The 14,947-nt window shown below is 41.4% G+C and overlaps 2 long non-coding RNA genes across 2 annotated transcripts; one reads left to right on the top strand and one right to left on the bottom strand.

Annotated features, from left to right (window-relative positions):
- Positions 1–2,613: 2,613 nt before the first annotated feature.
- LOC127042562 (uncharacterized) lies at positions 2,614–3,487 on the top strand. Its single transcript, XR_007771972.1, has 3 exons — positions 2,614–2,645; positions 2,726–2,778; positions 3,053–3,487. It is a non-coding gene; the product is annotated as an uncharacterized LOC127042562 (long non-coding RNA).
- Positions 3,488–13,731: 10,244 nt separating this feature from the next.
- Positions 13,732–14,384, bottom strand: LOC127042561 (uncharacterized). Its single transcript, XR_007771971.1, has 3 exons — positions 14,353–14,384; positions 14,220–14,272; positions 13,732–13,945 (listed from the first exon to the last, which is right to left on the bottom strand). It is a non-coding gene; the product is annotated as an uncharacterized LOC127042561 (long non-coding RNA).
- Positions 14,385–14,947: the final 563 nt, after the last annotated feature.

The raw sequence follows: 14,947 nt of genomic DNA, 5'->3' as shown, positions 1-14,947 counted from the left end.
CCCGAACCATAGCTCCAGGGTCCCAACCCCTGGGGGCCCCAGCACCAGCTCCAGGGGCCCAACCCCTGGGGGCCCCAACACCAGCTCCAGGGGCCCAAACCCTGGGGGCCCGAACCATAGCTCCAGGGGCCCAACCCCTGGGGGCCCTAACCCCAACTCCAGGGGCCCAACCGCTGGTGGCCCCAACACCAGCTCCAGGGGCCCAAACCCTGGTGGACCGAACCATAGCTCTAGGGGCCCAACCCCTGGGGGCCCGAACCATAGCTCCAGGGGCTCAACAACTGAGGGCCCGAACCATATCTCCAGGGTCCCAACCCCTGGGGGCCCCAACACCAACTCCAGGGGCTCAACCCCTGGGGGCCCCAACACCAGCTCCAGGGGCCCAACCCCTGGGGGCCCAACACCAGCTCCAGGGGCCCAACCCCTGGGGGCCCCAACACCAACTCCAGGGGCCCAACCCTTGTGGGCCCCAACACCAGCTCCAGGGGCCCAAACCCTGGGGGCCCCAAGACGAACTCCAGGGGCCCAACCCCTGGGGGCCCCAACACCAACTCCAGGGGCCCAACCCCTGGGGGCCCGAACCATAGCTCCAGGGGCCCAACCCCTGGGGGCCCCAACACCAACTCCAGGGGCCCAAACCCTGGGGGCCCGAACCATAGCTCCAGGGGCCCAAACCCTGGGGGCCCCAACACCAACTCCAGGGGCCCAACCCCTGGGGGCCCCAACACCAGCTCCAGGGTCCCAACCCCTGGGGGCCCCAACACCAATTCCAGGGGCCGAAACCCTGGGGGCCCCAACACCAACTCCAGGGGCCCAACCCCTGGGGGCCCCAACACCAACTCCAGGGGCCCAAACCCTGTGGGCCCCAACACCAGCTCCAGGGGCCCAACCCCTGGGGGCCCCAACACCAGCTCCAGGCGCCCAAACCCTGGGGGCCCCAACACCAATTCCAGGGGGGCAAACCCTGGGGGCCCCAACACCAGCTCCAGGGGCCCAAACCCTGGGGGCCCCAACACCAATTCCACCCTTCCTATTATCTGTTTTTTCTTATCTAAAGAAACAGACCCGCAGCATTTTCCCACCAAGTAGCCCTTTTACAAAGATGTTTTTAAAACGCGCAAGCTTTTCGTAATACACCCTTTTTGAAAGTTTTTCCCTAGGTTTTAAACTAATTGGTTTTTTTTGTTTTTCTTTTTTAGTAAAAACAATGTGAAAGTCGGGCAAAGCACCTGTTAGTAAAGGAGCCTCTGTGAGCAGTGGGTCAGAGATAAGAAGGCTGCTTCTTTCCCAAACTTTTTAACAAACACAAGTTACAATTACATTAAGTTTTGGAAAGGGATAATGACTCGAAAGACAAACCTAAGCCACAACCCTTTTGTATCTGTTGTAATAAAAAATTATGCAGAAGCAACCTAGATTTTTTTTAGTAACAGGCGGTTTATAGTCCCCATATTTAGGATACCGGCGGGTTAGAGAGAAGATTGCTTTTTTCCCCACTTTTTAACAAATAAGGTTGAAAAGGAAACCTGAAGACCCATAGCCTTTATTTAGGAATAGGTGTTTTAATAACATGTAAGTGTGCAAAAACATTTTAGTGTGATAAAACTAATGCGCTGTAATAAAAAAGGTTTGTTTTTTTTTAATTTTAGGCTAACCCGGGCCATTTTATAGTAAAAACAGCAGGCTCTTGCAGCAGCTCTTAGCAAAAACAGCCTCTGTAAGTCAGTAAATTTAAAAAAAAAGAACAAAACATAACAAGGTCTTCTTTTAAAGCAAAAGAACCCCCAAAACAGGTATTAAGAAGCATACTAATTTACTATAAAAACTAAGCTTTTTAACCATTAAAGTTTAAAAGCTAAAGTGTGTAGCCAAAAACCTTCCCGCGTTTTTTAAAAAACCCACTAAGACAACTCCCCCTCCGCTCTTAGCTAAACAGCCAGAGCCTTCGGCTTTTTTTTTAACCCTGTAACAAAACCTAAATACCGTTTTAAAATATGTTTTAAAGAGATATATAATTTTTTTAACTTACTAACAATGTAAAATAAGTTGTGTAAAAGTTTAACGTGGTTTATTTTTAAATTAGCAGTTTTGTTTTAAAAACTAAGGCCATAAAACAAATTAAAGAAATACAGATTGCAGTTTTAAAAATGTTTTTGGTTACAACGGTGTAAATGGGTACATTACCATTTAAAAAAGGCTTTTTATTAACTGTTTAAACACATTTACTATAAAAAAATAACATTTTTAGCCATTAAAGCTAAAGCATGTTGGCAGTCTGGGGACCGACACCCACCTTTTTTCCTAGAAAAGTGCCCTTTACGCACCCTGTTTTTTTAAAGAAACGCCTTTTTAAATATTAATTTTGGGGGGGGGTGGAGGGCAAAACCTTTTTTTAAAAACAGGTTTAAACCTATAAATAGAGGAACAAAAAACTTAACAAGACTGTTAAAGAAATATTGCTAATACAAGACTTTGACCGTTATGGGGAGCAACCACATGGTAAGAAACCTTACTATAATTTGCGTGGGTCGTCAAGGTATTATACTAGCGTTATGCTCACTTAAAAGGCAATATTTTTTCTTTTAAATAGGACGAGGCCTTTTTTCTTGACATTTCAGATGCCGCGCTACAAGCTTTAAACTTTGGTAAGCTAATTAATATGCTACACAAGAATAATTTATTTTTAAGATAAAAGGTTTTAAAAAAATTTATTTTTTTAATTTAGAACAAGATGGAAGTCAAAACCACCCAATAGTTTTCCTGAAATTACAGAAGAAGGTGTGAACTGTTTTTCAAATATGTGTTTTTTAAAATAAAAAAATCTGTAGTTGGAAATAGTGTGCATTTTAGGGGCTTGAAAACCCTTAAAGCTTTTATTGTACAAAAGTTGCCGTTCTACCGCCCCTGCGTGGTGTAAACTATAATTTAAACGCGGTTTTTAGCCCGCTTATTGCAAAAACGTTTTTAAAATATAAATTTTTGGGGAACAGCTTTGTTGTTGTTAGTTAAAAAAAAGCCGTGCTAAAAACATTCTGTTTATGTATATTAGCAGACTCATCAAGCGTTATTCCTCAAGAAGAAATGTTGAAGGTGAGCGCGCTTAAAGAGGCCAAGAAATTTCCCTTTGAGGCAGCTGCAGTTGGAAGCAAGCGCATTAAGCACAGCGATTTTGAACAGCCCTGCGCGTCCAAATCTCTTATTGCACAAAACCAGCCGGCACTAAAAAAGGCCAAAAAGTCTACCTCTAAAACAGCATTCGTTTTCAGGGAGGGGGGAAAGGGGCTCAGACCCCCCTCCAAGCTTTTGAACCACCCAAAGCTACCTCTACAACTTCCAGGAACCATGGTAAGCGAGGCAGAGGAGTTAAAGCCCCTAGTTTTCAACAGACCTTTGCCTCCCCGACCCAAAACAATTAGCTTTAAAAACAAACAACTCTGTGGAAGCAACCATGTTTACGCGTGGTTTGAGCAGGGTGAAGAAGTTAATCCCCCGGGTTTTGGAACCCGCAAAACCCTTGCCAGAAATAAGAATGTTCCTGGGGGCTGGCTGCATCTGTTGCTGCTTTTAACTAGCTGTTTAGTGTTTGTACATCTCTAAAGCGTTTAATAGATAAAAAAGTTTTCAAAGCTAATTCTTGAGGTATTTCAAAAACAAAATTTTCCAGAAGAAAGGGTGGTTTTTAGACCAAAAAATAGCAGATACGCGGGCACTAATTAAAAAAGTGGAAAGTGCGATAAAGGGGGAAGGAAGAGGCTGACTGCACATGAAACCTAAAAATGAAAAGAGGGGTAGGGAAAAAAACGGAAAAAATCTAAAATAGTAAGAAGGCTTTTGGCCAAAAACATAAAAAAAACCAAAGCTATTTTAAAAAACAACCCCCCCAACCAAGAAAGGGAAATAGACCCTCCCACCCCTTCTTCTTCTTCTGAACGTCCAGATTCCCCCGCTCCTGATACACCACCACAGGTGTATTTGGAGCGTGAAAGATACTGGATAAGACCCCGAAGGAAGTTTAAGGCTTATGACTATTTTGAAGAATTTCGTTTTGCTAATTTGGACAGAGTAACCGGGTTCACAGAAACCATGATGGCCATCGACATCGCTTTTCAAAATTTGCTAGATGATATTCATAATCAGGTGGGCCCTGAAGATTTTGTACAGCCACGCTTAGATGTCCCGGGGATAAATCACCAGCTCTTTTCTTTACGGAGGCCTTGGGAAAATTTAAACGACGTAGATTTTTTAAATAACATCGTTAATGTGTTGCAAAGTAACGCAGAGATTGTGTGGTCCGAAACTATACGCCTGGCTGTTACACTTATTAATAACAGGGTTGGTGGAGTTGGGTCTGTAAGACCTCTAAAAACTATTACGTGCAGTAAAATTTTTGAAAAAAAAGAAAACATTTAATTGATTTAAATAACCAGGGTGACAACCTGTCTTTTGCCGGTAGCGTGCTGGGTCTTCTATCAGATAAAAAAGTTACAGATGCCCAGCTGTTAGAGGGGGCCAAACACCTTCATCAGGAATTGGGGTTTTCGGACCAAAAAATGATTAGCTTGACAGACGAGAGCTCTTTCGAAGTGTTCTTGGGGGTAGCTATTACCGTTATGTATTATGAAAATGAAAATTGGTGTTTTTTTACAACGGGGGGTGTACAGCCTTCCCACGGCCTTTGAATTTAACGGGTGTTTTTTCACCGGTGCCCCATTTGCTATTGCGAAAATGATTACAACCCGTTGCTTAAGGCAACCCACGGACAGCTGTACAACAGAACCATCATTAAGGCTGAATTTTCGAAAAGCCAGGGGTTTTAGGTAAGGACTATGCTAGCAAACGATAACCAGGTGGAAAATTTTTTACGAGAAAAAAAGCTGCCACAACCTTTGGTTCCTAGAGACGCCCTTTACGGAGCTAGAACAAACGCCATTTACCATTATTACAAACCGCAGCCCGGGGAGCCGGTTCATTACTACGATTTTAGCAACCTCTACCCTTTTGTTAACAAAACTAATCAATATCCTGTAGGACATCCCGTTACTGTGTATGAGGGTTTTGGGGATATCTGCCAGTACTTTGGCGTTGCCAAGGTTAGAGTGTACCCTCCAAGAGGTTTGTATGTTCCTGTGTTACAATACAGGGTTGATGGTAAACTAATGTTTCCCCTGTGCGCACTTTGTGCAGAAACAAAACAAAAGGACCCCTGCAGGCACAATCAGGAGGAGAGGGCTTTAACAGGGGCTTTAACAGGGGCTTGGTGGATTAACAGGGGCCATTGGATTATTTAGGAGATTTAACTAGCGAAATACCCCCAGATGATCACATTGTGGAGTTTGTGTCCGCGGGACCTAAAACATGCGGGGACAAACTGTCCAGCGGTAAAACCTCTATGAAATTAAAAAGAATCACACTTAACTCTTTCGCTAACAAGAGGACTCCTAAAGGGTGGCATGTTTCTATGAAAGCCTTGGCAGAGCTAAACGTGCCTACGACAGTCGTAGGGCATGTTACCAATGAACAATTTTTAGAGCGTCTAAAAGTAGGGCTAAAGCCTGTCAAGGCCACAAGTAGAACCACCCCTTTTAAAAACGTCCCTGTTAAAAAACGAAAAATCGACTGGTTAACAATGTAAAATAAAAGACGTAAATAAAATTTTATTGGTGCACCTCTTTAAACACACGCAAGATAAACACGTTTGAACATGTTGAAACATGCTTAAAACAGGTCTGGACATACCGGGTCTTCATAGAGGGTTACAACAGAAATTAACACAGAACTACACAGAGGACGCCCAATTGACCTGACACAAGCTAAAGCGCTAAGCCTGTGGAAAACCGTCTACGGGGGTAATTTTAAAATAAAGACGCAACGTGTGATTTCTAAAAAAGGGGATCAAGTAATAGTATCTAAAACAAAGTGCATTGTTGAAAAGGGGAATCAGCAAACCATTACCGATGAAATATTTATCGCTTCAGGGGTTTTATTAAGAGGACAAAGACAGGTGTATGCATTACAAGATTATGAAGGGGAGGAAGTCGTGCTGTCTTCTTATCCTGAAGACTTACAAAAAGTAAACCCTAACGAGGACTGCGTTTACAGGGTAGAAAAATTTTTAGCAGAAAAAGGTCAGGGAATAAACAAATTTTTTTTGTAAAATGGAAAGGCTGGCCTAAGAAATTTAATAGTTGGCTTAAAGCGTCTCAAGTGCACTACCTTTAATAAAAAAATGACGGAAAAAAGTTTTTACATGACCTTACCAAGCAACGCCTGAGCGGGGGTTTTTCCTGAAAATACTAGTTCCAATTTTACAATAAAACTAGCCAAGCCTTTAAATTTAATAAGGCGGTGGGATGCTTTATCGGAAATTTATTATTGTCACTTTTGGAACACGCTTCTTTACGAAACAGCATTTACTTTAGCCTCGGAAAAAAATTCCAACCTACAACATGGATTCCGGCTATTATTCAATCATTCACCATTTAATAGAAATCATCAAGAATATAGACAAAGATGCCGAAAAACCAAATACCTACGTTATTTACAACCGTGTGACTAGAAGCGTTCAGTTAAAACCAAACGATGGAAAGTAGTTTTTTTCCACAGTGGGTAAATTGGCAACAATATTGGGAATGCTTTCAAATCATCCGTGTAGGATAGTACCCCGCAGACATTACGGGGTGGTTAACTCTTTATACGTGTACACGGATATAGTGGAACATCAGTTAGTGGGGGACTACTGTGTGCCGCTGTTGCGCTGCGTTCCCATCCGCGGTAGCAACAACGAATTTCTTACAATAATGTATGACAAACCGCATTACGTTCCCTTAAGTAAGCAGCACATCAGAACCATTACTATTGAAATAAAGACGGATCAAAATAAGCGCGCTTCATTTAGTTTTGGAAAGATAATTGTTAAACTATATTTGCGCCCCCAAGAAGCTGGAGAATTGTGACTAAGAAAAACTATGGAGAGCCCTTTTTGTATAGAAACTACTACAAGGCCCAGGCTGGCTATGCCTTAGCAGGATATCAAGGATTACTCGTTTTGTACGGGATAGGTTTAGAACGCATATTTCGCAGTCTTTTTAGAAAAGTCGTGTCCCCTTTAAAAAGAGGTTTTTTACATTATTAAACCCCATATAAAACAGCCGCAAAAAATATAACCAAAAATGTCGTAAACCACGTGTCTAGCGCAGTTAAAAACAAAACAGGAGCACAGGAAGGTTCCGGTTTAGTGGTAATGAGAAGAAAAAGAGCAGCGATGCACCAGCCATTTAAGGTACCATATAGACCATTAAAAAAAAGCTGTCGGAAGACGTCTTAGCCATATACCTAAAAGGCCTCCTAAGAAGAGGAAGCGTCTCGTTCCCGCGATAAAAGGGATATATTTTAAAATGGCTTTTATTCATTGTGGGTCTGACGAATGCACCAAAATCGAAACTGGATTTATTTCAAATAGCCCCTACAAAAACCAGTATTTAAAATAACTTTTATGTAGAGGTACCTTCTTTGACCGCTTTTACGGTAAATGCACCTCTTGAATTTTTTATTACGGGGCTTGGGGATCATTACTTAGACCTTAACAGCACTCTACTGTACGTGTGCTGCAAGGTGATAAAAGATGACTGGTCGGACATTGATGATGATGCCCGGGTGCCCCGAATAGACTACCCCATCGCCACTCTTTTTAACCAGCTGGATGTTACTTTAGGCGATCGTATTAATAGCTAGAGCAACAATTGTTACCCTTAGAGAGCCTTAATAGAGCTAATTTTAAACGAAAAGCCACGACACCCTCGCTACGCAATTTGTTTTTTTAAAGAAAATCTACTGCTAAACGGTGTAGTTTTAAAAATTAAACTAACAAGTTGCAAAGATGTTTTTTGCCTTATGAGCGGGATTGAAAACCAGAATTATGAAGTACACATTATTTCGGTTTCTTTGCTTTTAAATCGTGCAAAAGTAACCCTGGAGGTTCGTTTGGGGCACGGCGAAGTTTTAATAATTGTCAACGCTAAGTATCCCGTATACCGGGTAAGCATAAAGGTGTTTAGCATACCGGCCGGCAGTCGTGTCAGTTACCAGGAAAACCTTCTTTTAGGACAGCTATTCAAGCAGCTAGTAGTAGGTTTTATAGATAACGACGCCTTCAGCGGCAGCTACGTTAAAAATCCTTTTAACTTTAAACATTATAACCTTAATTTTGTGGCCTTGTATGTGGATGGCGAACAGGTGCCAGCAAATCCCCTACAACCCGATTTTGAAAATGGAACCGGCGATGAATTTGCCCAGGGCTATACGCTGTACGCCTTTGATTTGACCCCATATCAGGAGTCCGCCGATCATTATTCTTCAATTAAAACTGGAAACCTGAGAGCGGAAATTCGGTTTGCAACGGCTTTGCCGTCTACGGTTAACATGATAGGGTATGGGGTTTTTGATAACGTGCTCGAAGTAAATCATAGAAGAAAGTTCTGTTTAACTATATGTAATCATGCACACCGTGCAACTACGTGATATTTTATCAAAGGACCCTTCTTTTTTAGATGCTTTTTCTAGCGATTGCTTTCGAAAGGTTTTGAGTCCGGAAGACCTTTGGGGCATATTGTTAACATCCACCCCCATAAGTTACCCGGGGAACATTTGTTGGCCCTTTATTTTCCAAAACGGGGGCCCGGCGAGTTTTTGACTCCTGCGGTTTTTCCGAAGACAGTAACTTTTTCCCTAAGCCTATTATGAATTTTTTAAACCGTAACTGTGATAAAGTTGTGTTTCATCAGAGACAACTTCAGGACCTCCTAGCAGTAACCTGCGGTTATCATTGGATTTTTTTCTTAAACAACGTAATAAGGGTTTATCTTTTGATTGTATTTTAAAGTTGTACACAGATGATTTACGGGAAAATGACCGCTTGGTGGTGCAATTTGTAAAAGGAAGAAGACCGGCATGCCCAGACCTGTTTTAAACATATTTCAACATGTTCAAACGTGTTTGTCTTCTCGTGTGTTTAAAGAGGTGCACCAATAAAATTTTGTTTACGTCTTTTATTTTACCTTTTTAACCAGTCGATTTTTCGTTTTTTTAACAGGGACGTTTTTAAAAGGGGTGGTTCTACTTGTGGGCTTGACAGGCTTTAGCCCTATTTTTAGGCGCTCTAAAAATTGTTTAGTGGTAACATGCCCTACGACGGTCTTAGGCACGTTTACCTCTGCCAAGGCTTTCATAAAAACATGCCACCCTTTAGGAGTCCTCTTGTTAGCGAAAGAATAAGAGCCGGTTACCCCCTGACTATATCAAGCATGTGAGACCCCTCAATCGCTTTTCCCCGGTACACAAGAGGCAGATATCAGCCCAAGAAGAAACATCTTTACGCTGTTTAAGCTTATTTAACAATATTTCAGCTTTTTTTTATAACGAGGGTTTACCTCTCCAATACTTCCAGAATAAGAAAGTCCGATATACCTCCCTGAACTTTAGGAGGTTGAATCTCCTCTTGCTCTTGCTCTGGCTCGGGGAAAAAAAAAGAGGTTTATTTTAGTCTTTTCCATTTCACCACGCTTGGCCAATACCAGGTATGTTTGCAGGACCCCCTCGTAGAGTTTAGCCTTTTCGTAGTCGGATAAACCGGTTCTTTGAAGAATGTCTTTCATTTCTGAATCCAATTGGCGAGTGGTTGTGGTTCACGTATATTCTTCACCGCTAGAAGTCCGACGAGGTACAGTTTTTTCAGTGTGTTCCGTTACCTGTTAATTAAAAGGCTTGACAGCAGGGGGAGTGCAAAGCTTAACAAACGACCATTAAAGCCACCGGTTTGTTTTACAATAAGCTCTTTTTCTTTTTAGGGATAGCTTTTTATCGTTTAGCTTTTTAATAATTTTTCGGGTTTTTTTTTAAGGATGCTTATTTGTCGAGGTTTTAGAGGAACGTTTCCTTTTAAAGTGTTAAGCTCTATTTCTGAAATGGCCGCTGCTAGGTCGTCAGATGCCGTAACTATTTTTTATGGTTTTTTTTTAAAGGAGTATGCATAGGGCCGGTCTGTGGGGAAAAGACCTGTTTTTAACCTGAGGTTTTCGGACGCTGAACGTTTAAATCCACCAGCAGATACGCGAAGGGTTTTTTGGTACCGTGATCAGAAGCCTCCAAAAAAATTGTAGTTTATCGCGGGGGTTTTTAAAAAGAACCATATATTTAGTATATAAATCAATTGTACGGCTTTTTTCCCTGACAAAACATATTTTGCACAATGTACAGAATACTTAATTTTTTGTGGTGTACGTATTTTGTAAAGGCTTTTTCAATTTCAGCGCTTTCAGAAGCAGACTCCACTAGATCATCAATAACAACCACATTCACTTTATTACGAAATAAATGGTCATCATTAAATGTGTTAGGTAATCTTCAAAAATGTAATACATGAAAATTTTTGGAGCATCTCTGTATACAGCGGTTACCATCAGCTATAATACCACACAATATTTTCAGGCATACATGAAAACAGTTTGTTGACCATTTTCTACCAACTGATTTATAAAATAAGATTCTCCAGAATTTGAGGGACGACAGAGCAAAAAGTAAAAGGGATGAACAAACGTGGTTTTCATAATTATTAATACCCGTACGGCAAAGTTTTAAAAGGCTCCTCGAGGGCTCTTTTGTCGTAAATCTGTAAAAGCAGCAAAGAATCCTGTGGCACCTTATAAACTAACAGACGTTTTGGAGCATGAGCTTTCGTGTGTGAACACCCACTTCCTCAGATGCATGTATCTGAGGAAGTGGGTATTCACCCACGAAAGCTCATGCTCCAAAACCTTTGTCGTGAATGACTTCTTGGGGTTTTTTTTGAGTCCTTGTTTCTATTAACCAGTGTTTTTTTACCCTTACGATTCCTGGCTGCTGTGTTACGATTTCTTTTGGGTCCTATCCCTCGGGGTAATCTCAGACGAGTTTTTTTAAGCTTTCAAAATTAATTTTTTCAGTGTTTCCTGAGTTAAGTGTGATTCCTTTTAATTTCATAGAGGTTTTACCGCTGGACAGTTTGTACCCGTATGTTTTAGGTCCCGCGGACACAAACTCCACAATGTGATCATCTGGGAGTATTTCGCTAGCTAAATCTCCTAAATAATCCCCTGGGGTGGAGTTCACTCCCCTTCTTTACTTACAAAAATTATAGACTCCGTATCATGATAAAGACACCGCTCCTGTAAACGGTCTAACAAGCAGTGGACCTCTAGCCCAGTATAAGCGGTGGTAAAGCACGCTATAAACAAGTTAGTGTTGCTGGAATGGGTGCAGTGTTCTTTTGCGTACTTCCAAGACACTACGGCTGTGTCCTCTTCGATAAACTCGCACGATGACACATCGTTATAAGGTATAAACACGTACATGAAGAGCTCGTCAGTGTCTGTTACTATACTAGTATTAGTCAAATTTGTTCGCTGACCAAGTTTTCCCCACAGGGAATTTAAAAACAGCTTTGAGATTTGTCTTTTTGCGGGGTTTACCTTAATTTTTTTAAGACGCAGACACACACCTTCTTTTTCACGGTACTCTTTAAGGTACTGTTCTTTTTTAAACTTGTCCGTACACCAGTGAGGGAACCCCGAGGCCTCTTGTTTTCGTCTTAGGTGTGTTTTAATGTAGTCCGAAAACAGGGCATCCGAAGAGCGGCTAAAATGCCAGACTTCATAACTTTCAGCGATTCTGTACCCTTCGTTTAAAGCCTCCACCAACTCTATAGGGCACCAAGCGCCTGCTAGAGCCCTCTCCTCCTAACTGTGCCTGCAGGGGTCCTTTTGTTTTGTTTCTGCACAAAGGGCGCAGAGAGGAAACATTAGTTTACCATCAACCTTGTATGGTAACACGGGAAAATACAAACCTCTTGGAGGGTACACTTTAACCTTGGCAATGCAGATAACCCCCAAACCCTCATACACAATAACGGGATGTCCCACAGGATATTGTTTAGTTTTGTTAACAAAAGGGTAGAGGTTGGTAAAATCGTAGTAATGAACCTGCTCCCCGGGCTGCAGTTTGTAATAACGGTAAATGGCGTTTGTTCTAGCACCCTAAAGGGCGTCTCTAGGAACCAAAGGCTGTGGCAGCTTTTTTTCTCGTAAAAAATTTTCCACCCGGTTATCGTTTGCTAGCATGGCTTGCCACTCGTGATCCCACACGGTCCTTACCTCAAACCCCTGCCTTTTTAAAAATTCAGCCTTAATGATGGTTCTGTTGTACAGCTGTCCGTGGGTTGCCTTAAGCAACGGGTTGTAATCATTTTCGCAATAGCAAATGGGGCACCGGTGAAAAAACACCCGTTAAATTCAAAGGCCGTGGGAAGGCTGTACACCCCCCGTTGTAAAAAAACACCAATTTTCATTTTCATAATACATAACGGTAATAGCTACCCCCAAGCACACTTCGAAAGAGCTCTCGTCTGTCAAGCTAATCATTTTTTGGTCCGAAAACCCCAATTCCTGATGAAGGTGTTTGGCCCCCTCTAACAGCTGGGCATCTGTAACTTTTTTATCTGATAGAAGACCCAGCACGCTACCGGCAAAAGACAGGTTGTCACCCTGGTTATTTAAATCAATTAAATGTTTTCTTTTTTTTCAAAAATTTTACTGCACGTAATAGTTTTTAGAGGTCTTACAGACCCAACTCCACCAACCCTGTTATTAATAAGTGTAACAGCCAGGCGTATAGTTTCGGACCACACAATCTCTGCGTTACTTTGCAACACATTAACGATGTTATTTAAAAAATCTACGTCGTTTAAATTTTCCCAAGGCCTCCGTAAAGAAAAGAGCTGGTGATTTATCCCCGGGACATCTAAGCGTGGCTGTACAAACTCTTCAGGGCCCACCTGATTATGAATATCATCTAGCAAATTTTGAAAAGCGATGTCGATGGCCATCATGGTTTCTGTGAACCCGGTTACTCTGTCCAAATTAGCAAAACGAAATTCTTCAAAATAGTCATAAGCCTTAAACTTCCTTCGGGGTCTTATCCAGTATCTTACACGCTCCAAATACACCTGTGGTGGTGTATCAGGAGCGGGGGAATCTGGACTTTCAGAAGAAGAAGGGGTGGGAGGGTCTATTTCCCTTTCTTGGTTGGGGGGGTTGTTTTTTAAAATAGCTTTGGTTTTTTTTATGTTTTTGGCCAAAAGCCTTCTTACTATTTTAGATTTTTTCCGTTTTTTTCCCTACCCCTCTTTTCATTTTTAGGTTTCATGTGCAGTCAGCCTCTTCCTTCCCCCTTTATCGCACTTTCCACTTTTTTAATTAGTGCCCGCGTATCTGCTATTTTTTGGTCTAAAAACCACCCTTTCTTCTGGAAAATTTTGTTTTTGAAATACCTCAAGAATTAGCTTTGAAAACTTTTTTATCTATTAAACGCTTTAGAGATGTACAAACACTAAACAGCTAGTTAAAAGCAGCAACAGATGCAGCCAGCCCCCAGGAACATTCTTATTTCTGGCAAGGGTTTTGCGGGTTTCAAAACCCGGGGGATTAACTTCTTCACCCTGCTCAAACCACGCGTAAACATGGTTGCTTCCACAGAGTTGTTTGTTTTTAAAGCTAATTGTTTTGGGTCGGGGAGGCAAAGGTCTGTTGAAAACTAGGGGCTTTAACTCCTCTGCCTCGCTTACCATGGTTCCTGGAAGTTGTAGAGGTAGCTTTGGGTGGTTCAAAAGCTTGGAGGGGGGTCTGAGCCCCTTTCCCCCCCTCCCTGAAAACGAATGCTGTTTTAGAGGTAGACTTTTTGGCCTTTTTTAGTGCCGGCTGGTTTTGTGCAATAAGAGATTTGGACGCGCAGGGCTGTTCAAAATCGCTGTGCTTAATGCGCTTGCTTCCAACTGCAGCTGCCTCAAAGGGAAATTTCTTGGCCTCTTTAAGCGCGCTCACCTTCAACATTTCTTCTTGAGGAATAACGCTTGATGAGTCTGCTGATACACATAAACAGAATGTTTTTAGCACGGCTTTTTTTTAACTAACAACAACAAAGCTGTTCCCCAAAAATTTATATTTTAAAAACGTTTTTGCAATAAGCGGGCTAAAAACCGCGTTTAAATTATAGTTTACACCACGCAGGGGCGGTAGAACGGCAACTTTTGTACAATAAAAGCTTTAAGGGTTTTCAAGCCCCTAAAATGCACACTATTTCCAACTACAGATTTTTTTATTTTAAAAAACACATATTTGAAAAACAGTTCACACCTTCTTCTGTAATTTCAGGAAAACTATTGGGTGGTTTTGACTTCCATCTTGTTCTAAATTAAAAAAATAAATTTTTTTAAAACCTTTTATCTTAAAAATAAATTATTCTTGTGTAGCATATTAATTAGCTTACCAAAGTTTAAAGCTTGTAGCGCGGCATCTGAAATGTCAAGAAAAAAGGCCTCGTCCTATTTAAAAGAAAAAATATTGCCTTTTAAGTGAGCATAACGCTAGTATAATACCTTGACGACCCACGCAAATTATAGTAAGGTTTCTTACCATGTGGTTGCTCCCCATAACGGTCAAAGTCTTGTATTAGCAATATTTCTTTAACAGTCTTGTTAAGTTTTTTGTTCCTCTATTTATAGGTTTAAACCTGTTTTTAAAAAAAGGTTTTGCCCTCCACCCCCCCCAAAATTAATATTTAAAAAGGCGTTTCTTTAAAAAAACAGGGTGCGTAAAGGGCACTTTTCTAGGAAAAAAGGTGGGTGTCGGTCCCCAGACTGCCAACATGCTTTAGCTTTAATGGCTAAAAATGTTATTTTTTTATAGTAAATGTGTTTAAACAGTTAATAAAAAGCCTTTTTTAAATGGTAATGTACCCATTTACACCGTTGTAACCAAAAACATTTTTAAAACTGCAATCTGTATTTCTTTAATTTGTTTTATGGCCTTAGTTTTTAAAACAAAACTGCTAATTTAAAAATAAACCACGTTAAACTTTTACA

The sequence above is a fragment of the Gopherus flavomarginatus genome, unplaced genomic scaffold (assembly GCF_025201925.1).
Source record: "Gopherus flavomarginatus isolate rGopFla2 unplaced genomic scaffold, rGopFla2.mat.asm mat_scaffold_561_arrow_ctg1, whole genome shotgun sequence".
Taxonomy (NCBI): Eukaryota; Metazoa; Chordata; order Testudines; family Testudinidae; genus Gopherus; species Gopherus flavomarginatus.
This window is presented reverse-complemented; position numbering and strand designations above follow the sequence as displayed.